The sequence below is a fragment of the Mus musculus genome, chromosome 2, assembly GCF_000001635.26.
Source record: "Mus musculus strain C57BL/6J chromosome 2, GRCm38.p6 C57BL/6J".
Taxonomy (NCBI): domain Eukaryota; kingdom Metazoa; phylum Chordata; class Mammalia; order Rodentia; family Muridae; genus Mus; species Mus musculus.
Genome location: NC_000068.7, coordinates 132,161,317 through 132,176,549, shown reverse-complemented (window position 1 = coordinate 132,176,549; position 15,233 = coordinate 132,161,317). Strand labels below are relative to the sequence as shown.

Genomic DNA, 15,233 nt, shown 5'->3' with positions numbered 1-15,233 from the left:
CCTTATCTGCTCTAAAATGTAGCTTGTTGCTATTAAGTCCTTCTGTGCTGTTACTCTTCTGTCTCTCCAACCCTGTGCACTTGCAAAGCTGGACCTGCACCAGCTGCTGGATGCTCTCCATCTACAGCTGCCTTGGCCCTTGGAAACCTCACTCATTGTGAATATGAACGTAACACTCTGTCTTAGTTAGAGTTTCTATTGCTATGATGAAACAGCATGACCAAAACACAAGCTGGAGAGGCAAGGGTTTATTTGGCTTATGCTTCCACGTCATGGTCCATCACTGAAGGAAGCCAGAACGTGAACTCGAGCAGGGCTGGAACCTGGAGGTAAGAACTGAAGCAGAGGACACGGAGGGTGTTGTTTACTGCCTTGCTCCCCATGGCTCAATCACTCTGGTTTCTTAAGGAAGTCAGGATCACCAGCCCAGGGGTGCACTGCCCACAGTGAGTTAGGAAAATGTCCCATAGGCTTTTGTACAATTCATCTTATGGAGGCATTTCTCAAATGAGACTCTCTCCTCTTTGATAACTATATCTTGTGGCAAGTTGAGATAAAACTAGCCAGTACACTGTCTTAAATACATCAAACAAGTGTATTCATCTCTGTCTTAGGGGTGTATCACTGTGAAGAGACATCATGACCAAGGCAACTCTTAGAAAGGAAAACATTTAATTGGGGCTGGCTTACAGTTCAGAGGTTTAGTCCATTATCATCCAGGGAGGAAAACATGGCAGACATGATGCTGGAGAAGGAACTGAGCGGTCTACATCTTGATCTGGAGGTAAGAGAAGGAGACAGCCACACTGGGCTCAACTTGAGCATTTGAGCAAAATCCACCTCCACTCATTTTTTGTTTGCTTGATTATGGTTTTGGTTTGTCAAGACAGGGACTCTCTGTGTAGCATTGGCTGTCCTGGAACTTGCCCTGTACACCAGGGTGGCCTTGAACTCAGAGATCAGCCTGCCTCTGCCTCCCAAGTGCTGGAACTAAAAGTGTGCGCTTCCATGCTGGGCTGCAACAAGCACTCTTTAAGGTTTGAATGGCCATTCCAAAGCATGGAGCTTAGCTTGGGGTTTTATACTTTTACTATCAATTATTGCTTTTATACACGTTTTATTTACTTCAGTAATTAGATGACATCTGTGTTTACTTTAATAACTGAATTATTTTGTTATTTATCTTAGTAATAATTTACTTCTTGCTATTTCAACACTTAGAAAGTTGAATTCACTTATCAATTAAAAACAAGGAAAAAAGGGCTGGAGAGATGGCTCAGCGGTTAAGAGCCCTGACTGCTCTTCCGAAGGTCCTGATTTCAAATCCCAGCAACCACATGGTGGCTCACAACCATATGTAACAAGATCTGACATCCTCTTCTGGTGTGTCTGAAGACAGCTACAGTGTACTTAGATATAATAATAAATAAATCTTAAAAAAAAAAACAAGGAAAAAGCAATGACACAGCTGCTCTGTGACCTGTTCTAGTTTGCTCTCTGTTACTGTAGTACAACACGGGCCAAAAGCAACTAGGGGAACAAAGGGTTTTTTTTTTCTTAGAGATCACAGTCCATCATCAAGGGAAGCAAGTCAGAGGCTCAAGTCAGGACCCTGGAGGCAGGAGGTGAAGGACAGATATGACAGTTACTGGTTTCCTCCCAGGTTCATGTCTTCCTAACTTTCTTATATAGCCCAGACCCACCTGCTTAGGGATGGCACTGCCCACAGTGAGCTGGGCTCTCCTATGTCAAACAGCAATTAAGAAAATGTCCCACAGCATTTCTCAGGTCAATCTAATGGAGGCAATTTCTCACCGGAGGTCTCTCTTCCCAGGTCCATCAAGTTGACAGTGTAGATTCGCCATCACATAACCTCTTCTATGTCTTATATGTTCCTTTGCCTGCACTGTTTCCCCTTGTCTTCCAATATGACTCCCTCTTGGTCTCCTTTCTAAATTGTAGACTACATTTGTAGTCTTTATTAGTCATGGTTCTCTAGAGGAACAGAATGATAGAATGAATGTATATAGTTAAAGGGATACTGTTTGAGCAGTCCTACAATGCCCAGATGGAGTAGGAGAGGCTGAGATCTAGTAGTTGCTCAGTCCACAAGGCTGGCTGTCTCAGCAGCCCCAATCTGGCGCTGAAGGCCTAGAGCTTTCCTGGAGACCTACTTGTCTTCAGTGTGTGCTGGAAATCCAAAAAAACTAGTCCTAATAGCAGTGAACTAGTAGCGCAGCAACAGGATAGATGACCTTGCCAACAAGAGTGAAGGCAAGCAGGCAAAGAGCACAGTTTCCTCCTTCCGTGTTGTTTTATCTGGGCTGCCACCAGAAGGTACCTCCCACATTTACAGTGAGCCTTCTTACTTCAAATAATCTGAAGTTCCCATTGGTTTGTCTTTCAGTTAGTTCAAGATCCAGTCAAGTTGACAAGCAAAGATTAGATATCACACTTTACACTTATGCCTGTTTATGTATGTACAAAGATACATTGCAGCCTATATATGTAGATGATAGATAGATAGATAGATAGATAGATAGATAGATAGATAGATAGACAGACAGACAGACAGATAGATAGATACAGACAGACAGATGTACATATATATGCCAAAGGGAAAATATTCAACTTATTTCTTTCTGTTTGGTTACCTCACTTAATATTATAATTCCCAAGACCACATTTTCATGATTACATTTTGTATACATGCCATATTTTGGTTATCTATTCATGTGTTGATGGACATCTAGGGTGGTTCTATTTCCTTGCCATTGTAAATAAAACAGGAACAAACATGCTTGTACACATATTTTTGTGGCAGAATATTCTTTCGGTGTGTGTCCAAGAGTAGTATAGCTAGATCATATTGTAGTTCTACTGTTAATTTTCGAGCAGTCTCTAAACAGATTTCTATAATGGATATATTAATTTGCACTCCAACCAGCAACTAATAAGGGTTCCTTCCTGCCCCCCACCATCCTCTCCAACATTTGTCAAATTTCTTTTTCTTTTTTCTTTTCTCTCCTCTCCTCTTCTCTCCTCTCCTCTCCTCTCCTCTCCTCTCCTCTCCTCTCCTCTCCTCTCCTCTCCTCTCCTCTCCTCTCCTCTCCTCTCCTCTCCTCTCCTCTTCTCTCCTCTCCTCTCCTCTCCTCTCCTCTTCTCTTCTCTTCCTCTATTTCTTTCTTTCTCTCTCTCTCTCTTTATGAGACAAGATTTCTTTTATGAGGGGTGGTAGCTATTTATCTGTGGATTTAGGATATGATTTAGAATGTAGCAAGGACTTTCACTGGTGTGGCAAAGTAGTGGTAGTACGTTATCTTCTAAGATCCACGACATCACTAGCTCCAGGAAGTGTGGCTAGGTTTCTAGTGCGAGGTTTCATGACTTCTCTCCTGTTGACTGTGCTTAAGTCTAATTAGATAGATTTTTGTTACCAACAACATGTGAGTGTCACTTACGGCCCCCTCCCAAATACCTTGCCATGCTGGTCCTTGTAGTTTATAAGTGTTGCAGCTGGGTAGGATTGTTAATTGATTCCATGCCTTGGCAGCTTGCAAACACCACAATCAGGTAAATGTACAACAAAAAAACCCCTAAACTATAGACCAATATTCCTGATGAACTTAGATGCAAAAATCCTTAATAATATACCAGCATACTGAATATAGACAGATACATTACACAATTTTTAAGTTGGCTTTACTGGGAAATGCAGGGTTAGTTCAATACACATAAGTCAATAAGCGTAATAAATAACATTAACATAACTGAAGACAAAAATCACATGACCATCTCAATAGATTTAGAAAAGGCCTCTGGGAAAAAAAAATCCAACATGCTTTCATGATAAAAGTCCTGGAGGCAGTAGGACTGGAGGGAACACATGGAAACACGGCAAAGGTCATATGTGATAGATCCAATCAACATCATCCTAAATGGAGAAAAACGTGAAGCATCCACTGAAATCAGGAATGAGACAGGGTTGCTCACCATCCCCACTCCTTTCAGTATAGCCCAGGAGGCACTAGCTAGAGCTATATGGCAGGAGAAGGGAAGTGAAGTGATGTGAATGGGAAAAGAAGTCTTCACAGAGGATCTGATAGTACACCTCAGAGATCCCAAAAACTCCACCAGGAAACTTCTAGAACCCATCAACAATTTCAGCAATGTGATAGGGTATTAAATCAATGCTCAAATCAATAGCCTTTCTATAGACGAACAACAAACACTGAGAGAGAGAGATGATGGCCAACTCCCAGTTACAGCATCAGAGAAAATAGGGGAGCTTGGAATAAACCCAAGAAGAAGGCCTGTGCACTCACTGTTAATGGTACTGTTTTCAGAACTGTCGAATAACGGCTTATCACTGGATGGTTCCCGTGACAACTGATAGGGTTCATAGGGTTATAATCGGTAAGGAGAAAGGGATCAGGAAGCCAGGTTATCTTTATTGCATAAGCAGTTTTGCTTGAGATTCCCAGGGCAATGTCTGGGGAAAGGAACAAAGTCCTAACAAACCAAGGTCAAGTTCAGTCGCCTTAACCTGGGTCATTGCTATTCTGATATAAAATATCTATACAGAAAAAGAAGATTAACCTCGAATGGGCGAACGTCAGTACAAACGTTCCTTTTGCTGCACTTCTTCCTCCTCAGCTGGCAGAGGCTCCGACCAGACTCCAGGATGATGGATGGCACTGTTCCTGTTCATGCCTCCATAATTTCCTTGTCTATTAAAAACATTTTATTTTAGATATAACTTATTATTTTATGTGTGTAAATAAGTTATGTATCCACATATGTACATGCCACCACATATATGCCTAGTGCCCAGGGAGGCCAGAAGAGATGGGATCCCCTGGACCTGGAGTTACAGATGGTCATAACCCTCCTTATATGGGTGACGGCGATTGAACTCAAGTCCTCTGGAAGAGCAATAAATACTCTTAAGCGCAAAATCAGCTCTCTGGCCCACCTCATCCTCCAGGTTTCTTGCCTGGTACTTCTTGGGTTCTCTTGAAACAATTTTTTTATGCTGTAGCTTAGCATGGCAGTGAACTCATTATGTAGTTCAGACTGGCCTTTAACTTGTGGCAATGGGACCTCATGTGCTTCATGATACAGCAAGAAATGTTCTTTGTTTAGACAGAATCTCACTGTGTATGTCTGGCTGGCCCAGAACTCACTATAAAAGTCAGGCTGGCCTTGAATTTGCAGAGATCCACCTGCCTCTGCTTCCTGAGTGCTGGGATTACATGTGTGCCCCACCACATCTAGAGGAATATTTTTAATGTGTAACTGAGTAAAAATTGGTCTGTAAATTTTGTGGTTGTTGTTTGTTTTGTTTCTCAAGACAGGGTTTATCTGTTTAGTAGCCTGGGCTGTCCTGAACTCACTTTGGCCTCAAACTCACAGAGATCAGCCCGTCTCTGTCTCTGAACTGCTGGGATTAAATACGTGTGCCACCATGCCCAGCTCCTCAAAGGTTTCTTTCTTTTTTTTTTTTTTTTTTTTTTTTTTTTTGGTTTTTCGAGACAGGGTTTCTCTGTATAGTCCTGGCTGTCCTGGAACTCACTCTGTAGACCAGGCTGGCCTCGAACTCAGAGATCCGCCTGCCTCTGCCTCCCGAGTGCTGGGATTAAAGGCGTGCGCCACCACCGCCCGGCTCTCAAAGGTTTCTTATGTGAGAAAAAGAACTTGCCAGGGTGGGGTGGTGGGGTAGTAGGGTTGTGGGGTGGCAGTGGTGGTGCATGCCTTTAATCCTAGCACTTGGGAAGCAGGGGCAGCTTGGTCCACACAGTGAGTTCAAGGACAGCCAGGGCTTTCTGGAGAAGCCCTGTCTCAAAAGAAAAAACAAAAACAAAACAAAACAAACAAAAAATAGACTATTAATCAATAAGAACTTAGTGATTGATGGGCAAAAGATACTATCTCACTGTGAATTTGTTTTGGCTTTTGAGACAAGGTCTCACTATGTAATCCAAGTTAAGCCTTACATTTAAGTTTCTTCTCTCTCAACATCCCAGGTACTAGGATCACAGGCATCTTCCACATGTATAAAATATTTTACATGGGGCCAGGTGTGTTAGCACATGACTTTTTTTTTTTTTTTTTTTTTTTGGTTTTTCGAAACAGGGTTTCTCTGTATAGCCCTGGCTGTCCTGGAGCTCACTTTGTACACCAGGCTGGCCTCGAACTCAGAAATCTGCCTGCCTCTGCCTCCCGAGTGCTGGGATTAAAGGCGTGCGCCACCACGCCCAGCAGCACATGACTTTCATCCCAGAACTCCTGAGATGGAGGCAGGTGGGTCTCTGTGAGTTTGAGGCCAGCCTGTTCTACAGAGTGACTTCCAGGACAGCCAGGATTTACAGATAGACTCTGTCTTAGAAAACCAAAAAATTTCCTGATCTGTAACTTTCCACTTTCCTTGGCTGTGCAAGAGTTTTCAGTCAATGTACGTGAATAGACAATGACGAATCTTTTTTTGGTTTTGTTATTTTTGGTCTTTTGAGACAGAGTTGCTCCATTATGCAGGCCAGACTGGTCTCAGACTCTCGTAGCTCTCCCTGCCTCTGGCTTCCAGTGCTGCCACTACAGATATGAGGTACTACACCCAACGACAATGATTACGATTCCCCCCCCCCCCCCCAGTTAAAACGTGTAAAGATATTTCAATATTTTCATCTAGATTTTTGTTGGTGGTGGTTTTATTTTGAGGCATGGTCTCACCCTGCATCCCTGGCTGGCCTCAAACCCACAGAGATTCCCCCTGCCTCTGCTTCCTGGCACTTTTTGATGCATTTTCGCTTCCTGGAAAGCTTAGCATCCCATCCTATTTACCATGAGTCCACTCCTCATACATGTGTGCCTCCACCCAGAGATCGTGCATTTGAGGAAGGCAGAGCATTGCTACGGAACAGTAAAATAAAATAAGGTGGAAGCAGGGGAGGTTTTTAAAGCCAAAGTAAGGAACAAATGTTTGGGTTTTGACTCAGCACCTCAATCATGCCTAGGCAAGCACTCTACTGCTAACTGTATTCCCTGTGCTGAATTCTTGAGAAAGAGGCTCACTCTACCCCTGCTGTCTTGTACTCTCAAGGGGGAAGGAAGTTAGGTCACTGAAACGTGTTCTTGAAAAATATTAAACCCTCGGCTCTTTCTCTTTTATTTTCTGCTTCCATGTCATGCGCAGCTCTGCCCCAGCATCTTCCTCCCATCCGCGCCCACACTCTGTGTCATCCTGCCTTGTCATAGGTCCAGAAAAAGCAGAACCAAGTGAGTGACCGTGGACTGAGACCTTGGAAACTGTGAACCCAGACTGCAGTTTCTGTTTCTCTTCCCGTTTTAAATGGTGGTGATTAAACCTAGAGGGACTCAGGCATGCCAGTCTACTGTTCTACCCCAAGGCATGACCCCCTCCTATCTCTTCACTTTCTTAGCTCTCTCTCCAGGGAGACCTTCTGTCATAATGCCACAAGGCATAAAAATGTATATGCGTAGGCCCATGTGAAGAACCAAAGCCAGGCAAGAGCCACAGGAGCAGGAATGCAAGTGGGCCCCCCTCCTGGCACACGATGGCTGCCTTCTCAATAACTTGCCTTCAGCTTCCTGGGAGCCTTGGCAACCCTGCCACCCTGTGATCCTCACTTTCAGAAAGTGCAGTAAATGTTTGTTTGCAGTTGCTTACATTGGGATTACTTCTTACCCAGCATTAGCTAACTGATAGGCCTCGCAGTTCTGACCTTTCTGTGGCAACCACAAGGCCTGCAAACTGTGGCAAGCTTGTCTGTTGCTTCTTCTCCAGATCTTCACTTGTCTTCCTTTTCACCAACTACTCTTTATCAGGAATAAAAGTACTGCAAGAAGGTAACCCCGTCTCTTCAAGAAAGAGGCTGACATTTCTTCAGTGAGAATGAGTGGGGAGAGACGCTGTGCAAACCCGACAATCTAGTGCCTAGTTCTCACAGTGGAAGGAGAGCACCGAATCCCGAGAGGTGACCTCTGATCTCCATGTGTGCACATGGCAAGCACTTATCTGCATCCCATACACAATAATAAATTAATTTTAAAGAGCCCATTTGAGAATAATGAAACGCAAGTAAAGGCCATTCTATTACTGGCATGTGAGGTGTGGCAAATGCTCTCTGGCCCCAGTCACCTCAGACCTTTCTGGTGCCAAGCATCTATTAAAATGTTAGCATTGGCCAGGTATGGTGGCGCACACCTTTAGTCCTAGCACTTGGGAGGCAGAGGCAGGAGGACTTTGTGAGTTCTAGGCCAGCCTAGTATACATAATGAGCTTCAGGATAGCCAAGACTACTTAGAAAGATCCTGTCTCAAAAAAAAAAAAAAAAATTGCTGGCATCATCTTCTATGGGCTGTGGTTTTCCCTATGCCTTTCAAACAACCTATAGATTTGCCCAGGGACAAAGGCTGAATGTGTTGAGGAGTTGATAGCCCCAAGCTCCATTCTAAGCCACCCATGTCTCTTGGGAGCTAGAATTGTCTAACCCTCACCTCCCACTCTTGTCAGATAGGATAAATGGCAGGTATGTACTTTGCAGTTTCTCAGAAATCCCTGTGGGGGCTGAAACCCACTCCTCTGGGCAGCATCTCTTTCCTGTCTTACCTCCTCATCCCCCAAGATGGGTGCTTCACCTGGCAAACATACCACCCATTTTACCTGTTAGTGCTTGAGCCTCGTCTTAGGGTCGGCTTCTAGGGGACCACACAGAGACTAGATGCACCCACAAAAGCCTGATAGGATACTTTTTGATTGTCTCCTTTGAATCTACTGAGATGATCAGTTCTTGCCTCTTTAGTCTGAAGCAGTGAAAGTCACATTGGCGATTCAAGACAGGAAAACAGCATTCTTGTCATCCTGGAATCAACAGGGTGGCCCTTCTGTCTGTCATGCCTCAAGGGAGTCTGCCCCACTGCCACAAATTGTGTATTCCTGTTTCCCACACTGGGAGAAAATCACAGGGTCAGCACATCTGGACTACAATGGCTCACGGTATCCCGACCACGACATTCATGCCCCTCCCCTCAAGAAACATAGTTAATGCTGATCCATAATTGTCAAATTGTGGAAAATTATGATCGAAGCAGAGCCACCACCACTTTCTTTCCACTGCCCTTTCTAGTTTGACGACAGATCTGCTGGGAATGACTAGGTCCTGTTTCTTAGCTGTGGCACCGCAGAAGGTTCTTGTTCCTCTGTGGTTATGAAAAATTGCTCGTGCACACTTGGTTTGGTGAAGTGTTTAGTGGCTAGAATTTTTAATTTAGATTCAGTGTCAGTATTAAACAAGTATTTTTGTTTGCTTGTTTCCTCTTGAACAACTTTTAGTAGTTGGTATTTTTCAGTAAAGTTTTCTTTTTTTTTTATTAGGTATTTTCTTCGTTTACATTTTCAATGCTATCCCAAAGGTCCCCCATACCCATCCCCCCAATCCCCTACCCACCCACTCCCCCTTTTTGGCCCTGGCGTTCCCCTGTACTGGGGCATATAAAGTTTGCAAGTCCAATGGGCCTCTCTTTGCAGTGATGGCCGACTAGGCCATCTTTTGATACATATGCAGCTAGAGACAAGAGCTCTGGGGTACTGGTTAGTTCATATTGTTGTTCCACCTATAGGGTTGCAGTTCCCATTAGCTCCTTGGGTAATTTCTCTAGCTCCTCCATTGGGGGCCGTGTGACCCATCCAATAGCTGACTGTGATCATCCACTTCTGTGTTTGCTAGGCCCCGGCATAGTCTCACAAGAGAGAGCTATATCTGGGTCCTTTCAGCAAAATCTTGCTAATGTATGCAATGGTGTCAGCATTTGGAAGCTGATTATGGGATGGATCCCCGCATATGGCAATCCCTAGATGGTCCATCCTTTCGTCACAGCTCCAAATTTTGTCTCTGTAACTCCTTCCATGGGTGTTTTGTTCCCATTTCTAAGAAAGGGTAAAGTGTCCACACTTTGGTCTTCGTTCTTCTTGAATTTCATGCGTTTGGCAAGTTGTATCTTACATCTTGGGTATCCTAAGTTTCTGGGCTAATATCCACTTATCAGTGAGTACATATTGTGCGAGTTCCTTTGTGATTGGGTTACCTCACTCAGGATGATACCCTCCAGGTCCATCCATTTGCCTAGGAATTTCATAAATTCATTTTTTTTAATAGCTGAGTAGTATTCCATTGTGTAAATGTACCACATTTTCTGTATCCATTCCTCTGTTGAGGGGCATCTGGGTTCTTTCCAGCTTCTGGCTATTATAAACAAGGCTGCTATGAACATAGTGGAGCATGTGTTCTTCTTACCGGTTGGGACATCTTCTGGATATATGCCCAGGAGAGGTATTGCGGGATCCTCTGGTAGTACTATGTCCAATTTTCTGAGGAACTGCCAGACTGATTTCCAGAGTGCATGTACAAGCCTGCAATCCCACCAACAATGGAGGAGTGTTCCTCTTTCTCCACATCCTCGCCAGCATCTGCTGTCACCTGAGTTTTTGATCTTAGCCATTCTGACTGGAGTGAAGTGGAATCTCAGGGTTGTTTTGATTTGCATTTCCCTGATGATTAAGGATGTTGATCAGTAAAGTTTTCAAATGGTTAGTCTGATGTACATAGTCAGCCAGGGAACAGAGAAAATTGATGAACTACAGCCTCAAAAAAAGACACAGGGAAGAGGTCATTTGTTTTTCAAATACCCTATTCCATCCCTCAAACCCTAAGACTCTAACTAAAGGCTTAGTGGTACGCACTTGCCCAGCATGTGAGGCCAAGCTGGATCCCTTGTACCACTCAGTGAAGCAGGAACAACTTTTATCAAATAACAGGCACATCCTGAGTGAACAAGAGCCCAGAAAAGCTAGGAAAAACAAAGGTGGTTCCAGTTGAAGGTGAGCCCAGCACAGAGAAGACATCTGCTTCCTGAGTCAGGCAAGGTTACGAGGCAGGAGGCTGACCTAACAGTGATAGAGACCTTGAGACCAACATTCAAGGATCACCAAGCCACCTGGTCGTCAGCTCTTGGCTAAATGCTTCATCTTCAGGAATTGCCCTGGAAAAAGTTGGACAATCAAAGCTGACTTCCAGTGGTGATCCCCAACATGGGTAAGAGAGAGGGAAAGATGCAAAATGGCTTTTCTTTTTAAGTTTAATTAATTTATTTGAAACAGTCATACCATGTAGCTGACCTAGAACTCACTATGTTGACTAGGCTGGCCTTGAACTAACAGAGATCTGTCTGCCTCTGCCTCCAAACTAGCAGCCCCCTTGGTGTTCTCAATCTCTCTCTCTCTCTCTCTCTCTCTCTCTCTCTCTCTCTCTCTCTCTCTCTCTCTCTCTCTCTTTCTTTTCCTGAGACAGGGTTTCTCTGTGTAGGTCTGGCTGGCCTGGAATTTGCGCTGTACACCAGGCTGGCCCCAAACTCATCTGCCTCTTCCTCGTGAGTGCTGGGATTAAATGTGTGCACCACCACCACCAGCACCACCACCACCACCACCACCACCCAGCTCCTTGCTTTTCTTAAAAAAATAATAATAATTTTAGAATTATATTTACCTATCATGTGTGTGTGTGTGTGTGTGTGTGTCTGTGTCTGTGGGTGTATGTCTGTGTGTGTGTGTATGTCTGTGTGTCTGTGTGTCTGTCTGTCTGTGTGTCTGTGTGTCAGTGTGTCTGTGTGTGTATATCTGTGTGTCTGTGTGTCTGTCTGTCTGTGTGTCAGTGTGTCTGTGTATGTATATCTGTGTGTCTGTGTGTCTGTCTGTCTGTGTGCCTGTCTGTCTGTCTGTCTGTCTGTGTGTCAGTGTGTCTGTGTGTGTTGGGGGATGTGCTTGTACAACAGCTTTAATGAAGTCACAGAACAAATTTCAGGAGTTGGTTCTTCTCTGACACTAGGAGCTACTGCAAGCGTGTGGAGGTCAGAGGACAACTTGTGGGAGTGGGTCTCTCCTAATGTATTGCTCATAGGGTTCTCTGGCTGGGCAGGAAGAGCCTTTACCCTCTGCGCCATCTCCCCTGCCCAAGTTTGCTGTTCTTACACCCTCTATAAACCATTTTCAAAGACAGTTTGAGTAGTCTCTTCAGCACAAACATACTAACGTTCGAATAATACAAAGAACCTTAGCATGCCCATAACACAGCACATACAGCCAATGGGTTGTGTTGGTAAAGTGATGACCTTGTAAGCATGAGGATCAGAGTCCAGTCCCCCCAGAATCCATATAAAAATCTGCATGTGGTGGCATTTGCCTGTGATCCCCATCCTGCAGGGGCAGAGAACGGATCTTTGAAGCTCACTGATCAGCCAGCCTAATTAGCCCCATGTCCTAGACACACGCACGCATACTGCACTTTGAAGTCAGAAGATGTTAGGATGAGGATGCTGGGCTGGATGAGGGGAGCAGAGACTGAATATGCCCTTGGATTAGAGATGCAGAGGGTCCAATGTGGTGGTGTATGGCTTTCCTCTTAACACTTGGGGAACAGAAGCTAGTGGATCAATCACTGTGAGTTCAAGAGTAACCCTGTCTCCTGTTCTACATAGCAAATTCTAGGCCAGGCAAGTCTGTGTAGTGAGAAATTGTTTTTAAAAGAAAAAAAAAAAAATCAAGAGGTTTGGGACATCCAGGGGTTTGCAGAAGTTTGACCTTGAAACAGTGACTCCCAGACTCTTGGACTGTGGGAAAGAGTCCTTGATTCTTAGCTAAAGTAGTTTTGAATTCCTGTGGGTTAGCCTCAGGGATGTGGTCATCAAAGAGGATGGGAATGGCAAAGTTTTATTTTCAAGGTCTCTTCTTCAACTTGGCTTAGCATTTGCGCTATATCTGATTCATATACTGTGCACAGGGATGGGAGTCATGATACTCAGGAGGAAGCCCCCACCCCCACCCCCACTCCCACCCCTACCCCTGGCAATCTTGCTAAACCTAGTGCCACCCGCCTGGTGGTCCCAGTACTCAGAGCACTTGGGAAGGAGGCCAGCCTGGGTTACATCCCTTTCAAAGTGATATAAAACAAAGCAAAAGCAAGAAGTAGTGAAAAGTAGCTGCCCTGGTCACTCACCAATAACAGTGGTGTTTTAGACTGTGGAACACAGCCCTGAGCAGAATGGACTGGGGAGCGGGGAGGCTGGTACTCCATCCCAGACTGTGCTCCTCAGAGAACCAACATCACCTGAAGCTTGGAGGACGGAAGCATCCCAAACTAGCCTCAGTTCAACTGACTCAGAACCTAACTTAGCAATGTTTCAAGCCTATACCAGATGGCCCAAGCCAAGGCTTTCAAATCCAGTCACCAGCTGAACCAGAAAGGTACAGAAATGCGCAAGGAGCCTGTGTATAGAGCCTGGGAAATGACAACAGGATGTTCCTCAGCCTCCTGGGCACAGGACACTTCATCTCAGTCACAGGCCATGCCAGCCAGGCCTTTAGATTCTTTTCAAAAGGAGTAGGAAGTACAGATTGCTGTGTGGAATCTTCAGACTTCTAAATGCTGGCCACCAATGCTAAAACTTAGGTTTAACTTTGAGAAATTATGTACAGAGGAACACAAAGGCCTAAACATAAGACACTTACAGGTCAGTGAAAGGATTCAGTGGGCAAAGACACCTGCCACCAAGACAGACCTCATTTGAGCTTGGTCCCTGGGGTCCACATGGCAGAAGCCATAGAACTGAGCCCTTCAAGTTGTCCTGCGATGTCTGCACATGCAATGTGACATGAGTGCACCCATCTCCCTCCACAAATATAAATGAATAAATAAATAAAATGAAATTTTAAAAAAATTAAAGATACAAGGAAACAGAGGAAAATCTTCATGGTACTGGATGTGACAACCAAGAAGAGTAGTAATTCATACTCAAAATCCCAGTAGTCAGGAGGCTGAGCAAGTAGGATTGCTGCATCTATAAAGCCATCCTGGACTACAGAGGAAGTTCTGTGCTAGCCTAGGCTACAGTATGAGACCTTGCCAAAAAAAAAAAAAAAAGACAAGTTGGATTTCGTCAAAACTTCAAATTTTATGTCTCAAAGGAGGGTGAAAAACCAGCTCCCAGGATGGGACATAATACTTGCAAAGTGTGTGGGGTTTTTTGTTTTTTTGGGGGTAGGGGGACAGGGTTTATTTGTGTAGTCCTGGTTGTCCTAGAACTCACTCTGTAGACCAGGCTGGCCTCGAACTCAGAAATTCGCCTGCCTCTGCATCCCAAGTGCTGGGATTAAAGGCGTGCGCCACCACCGCCCAGCTGCAAAGTGTGTGTTTGATAAGGGCTAAGACTGAATATTAAAAGAATGTGCCAAACCCACAATAATAATATTCAATGCATGGCATCTTCTTTGTGATTCTGGTCAAGAGTGGGTGAGCTAGGCCAGGTGTGGTAGTGCACACACCTCAATCCCAGCCTTCCGGGGCCAGTCAGACAGATCTCTGTGAGTTCAGGGCTAGCCTCATCTATATAGTGAGACCTTGTCTCAGGAAACAAAACAAAACAAATGAGTTACCTAAATCCAACCGTGAGAAGACACCAACAAACACAGAGGGACTGAGGGATGCTCTGCCAAACCTGAGACCTGGACTCGTCCAAGACACAGGCATCTCCAAAGGCAAAGAAAGGGCAGAAACAGCTTCAGATGAAAAGATTGAGAGGCCCGACGCGGTCAAGGACCACATCGGCCCTGAGTAGATTCGGGATCGAGAGGAAAAGTCTGTTATTATTCGTTAGTTCTTCTTGCTGCAGGGGGAGGGAACGTGAGTGATACAGACCCAAGAAGACAGGGCCCACCTCTAAATTTTCCTTCTGAAGGTACTGTGGTCCGATCCCAGAAGACACCCCAAGGGCCACCAAACACCGCAAATCAAGTGAACTGTAAGGGGGGGGGACAGATCCTCAACTGCCCGGGCTCTTGGCTGGCACCTGGCAGCAGGCCTCAACCAGAGGGTCCTGGAAATGTGTGAGGAGCGGGTGTGGCGGCAGTCCCAAGAAGGCGCCAGGGACTGCAGCTAAGTCATATGACTTGCACCTGACTTCCTCACCTGAATATAAGCCACAACCATCGTGAGAGCTGCGCAGGTGTACCAGGATACTGGCGAATCCATTTTGGTGGAGATATGCCCCTGCTGTCCTGATTAGCTGAAGCTGCGTACCTGGTGAGGTGACGTGGCCTGCTGTGAGTGGATGGGGGCTGAGAGTATATAAGAGTGAGAGGCCCGGGTTAGAGAGAGGATTATTAT

At 45.0% G+C, this 15,233-nt stretch overlaps 1 long non-coding RNA gene across 10 annotated transcripts in view; it reads right to left on the bottom strand.

Moving 5' to 3' along the window:
- The window catches only part of Gm14051, an 85,008-nt gene that overhangs the window by 43,703 nt on the left and 26,072 nt on the right, over positions 1-15,233 (bottom strand). For 4 of the 10 annotated variants that reach the window (XR_001783474.2, XR_001783475.1, XR_001783477.1 and 1 more), the window contains exon 1: positions 14,504-14,693. The exons of 2 other annotated variants lie outside the window; for them this stretch is intronic. This is a non-coding gene — a long non-coding RNA (predicted gene 14051). Of the gene's footprint in view, positions 1-3,819; positions 3,935-4,599; positions 4,731-14,503; positions 14,694-15,233 lie in introns of those variants that run through there. 4 more of the 10 variants (XR_001783478.2, XR_003953906.1, XR_001783479.1 and 1 more) reach the window with 2 other exon arrangements.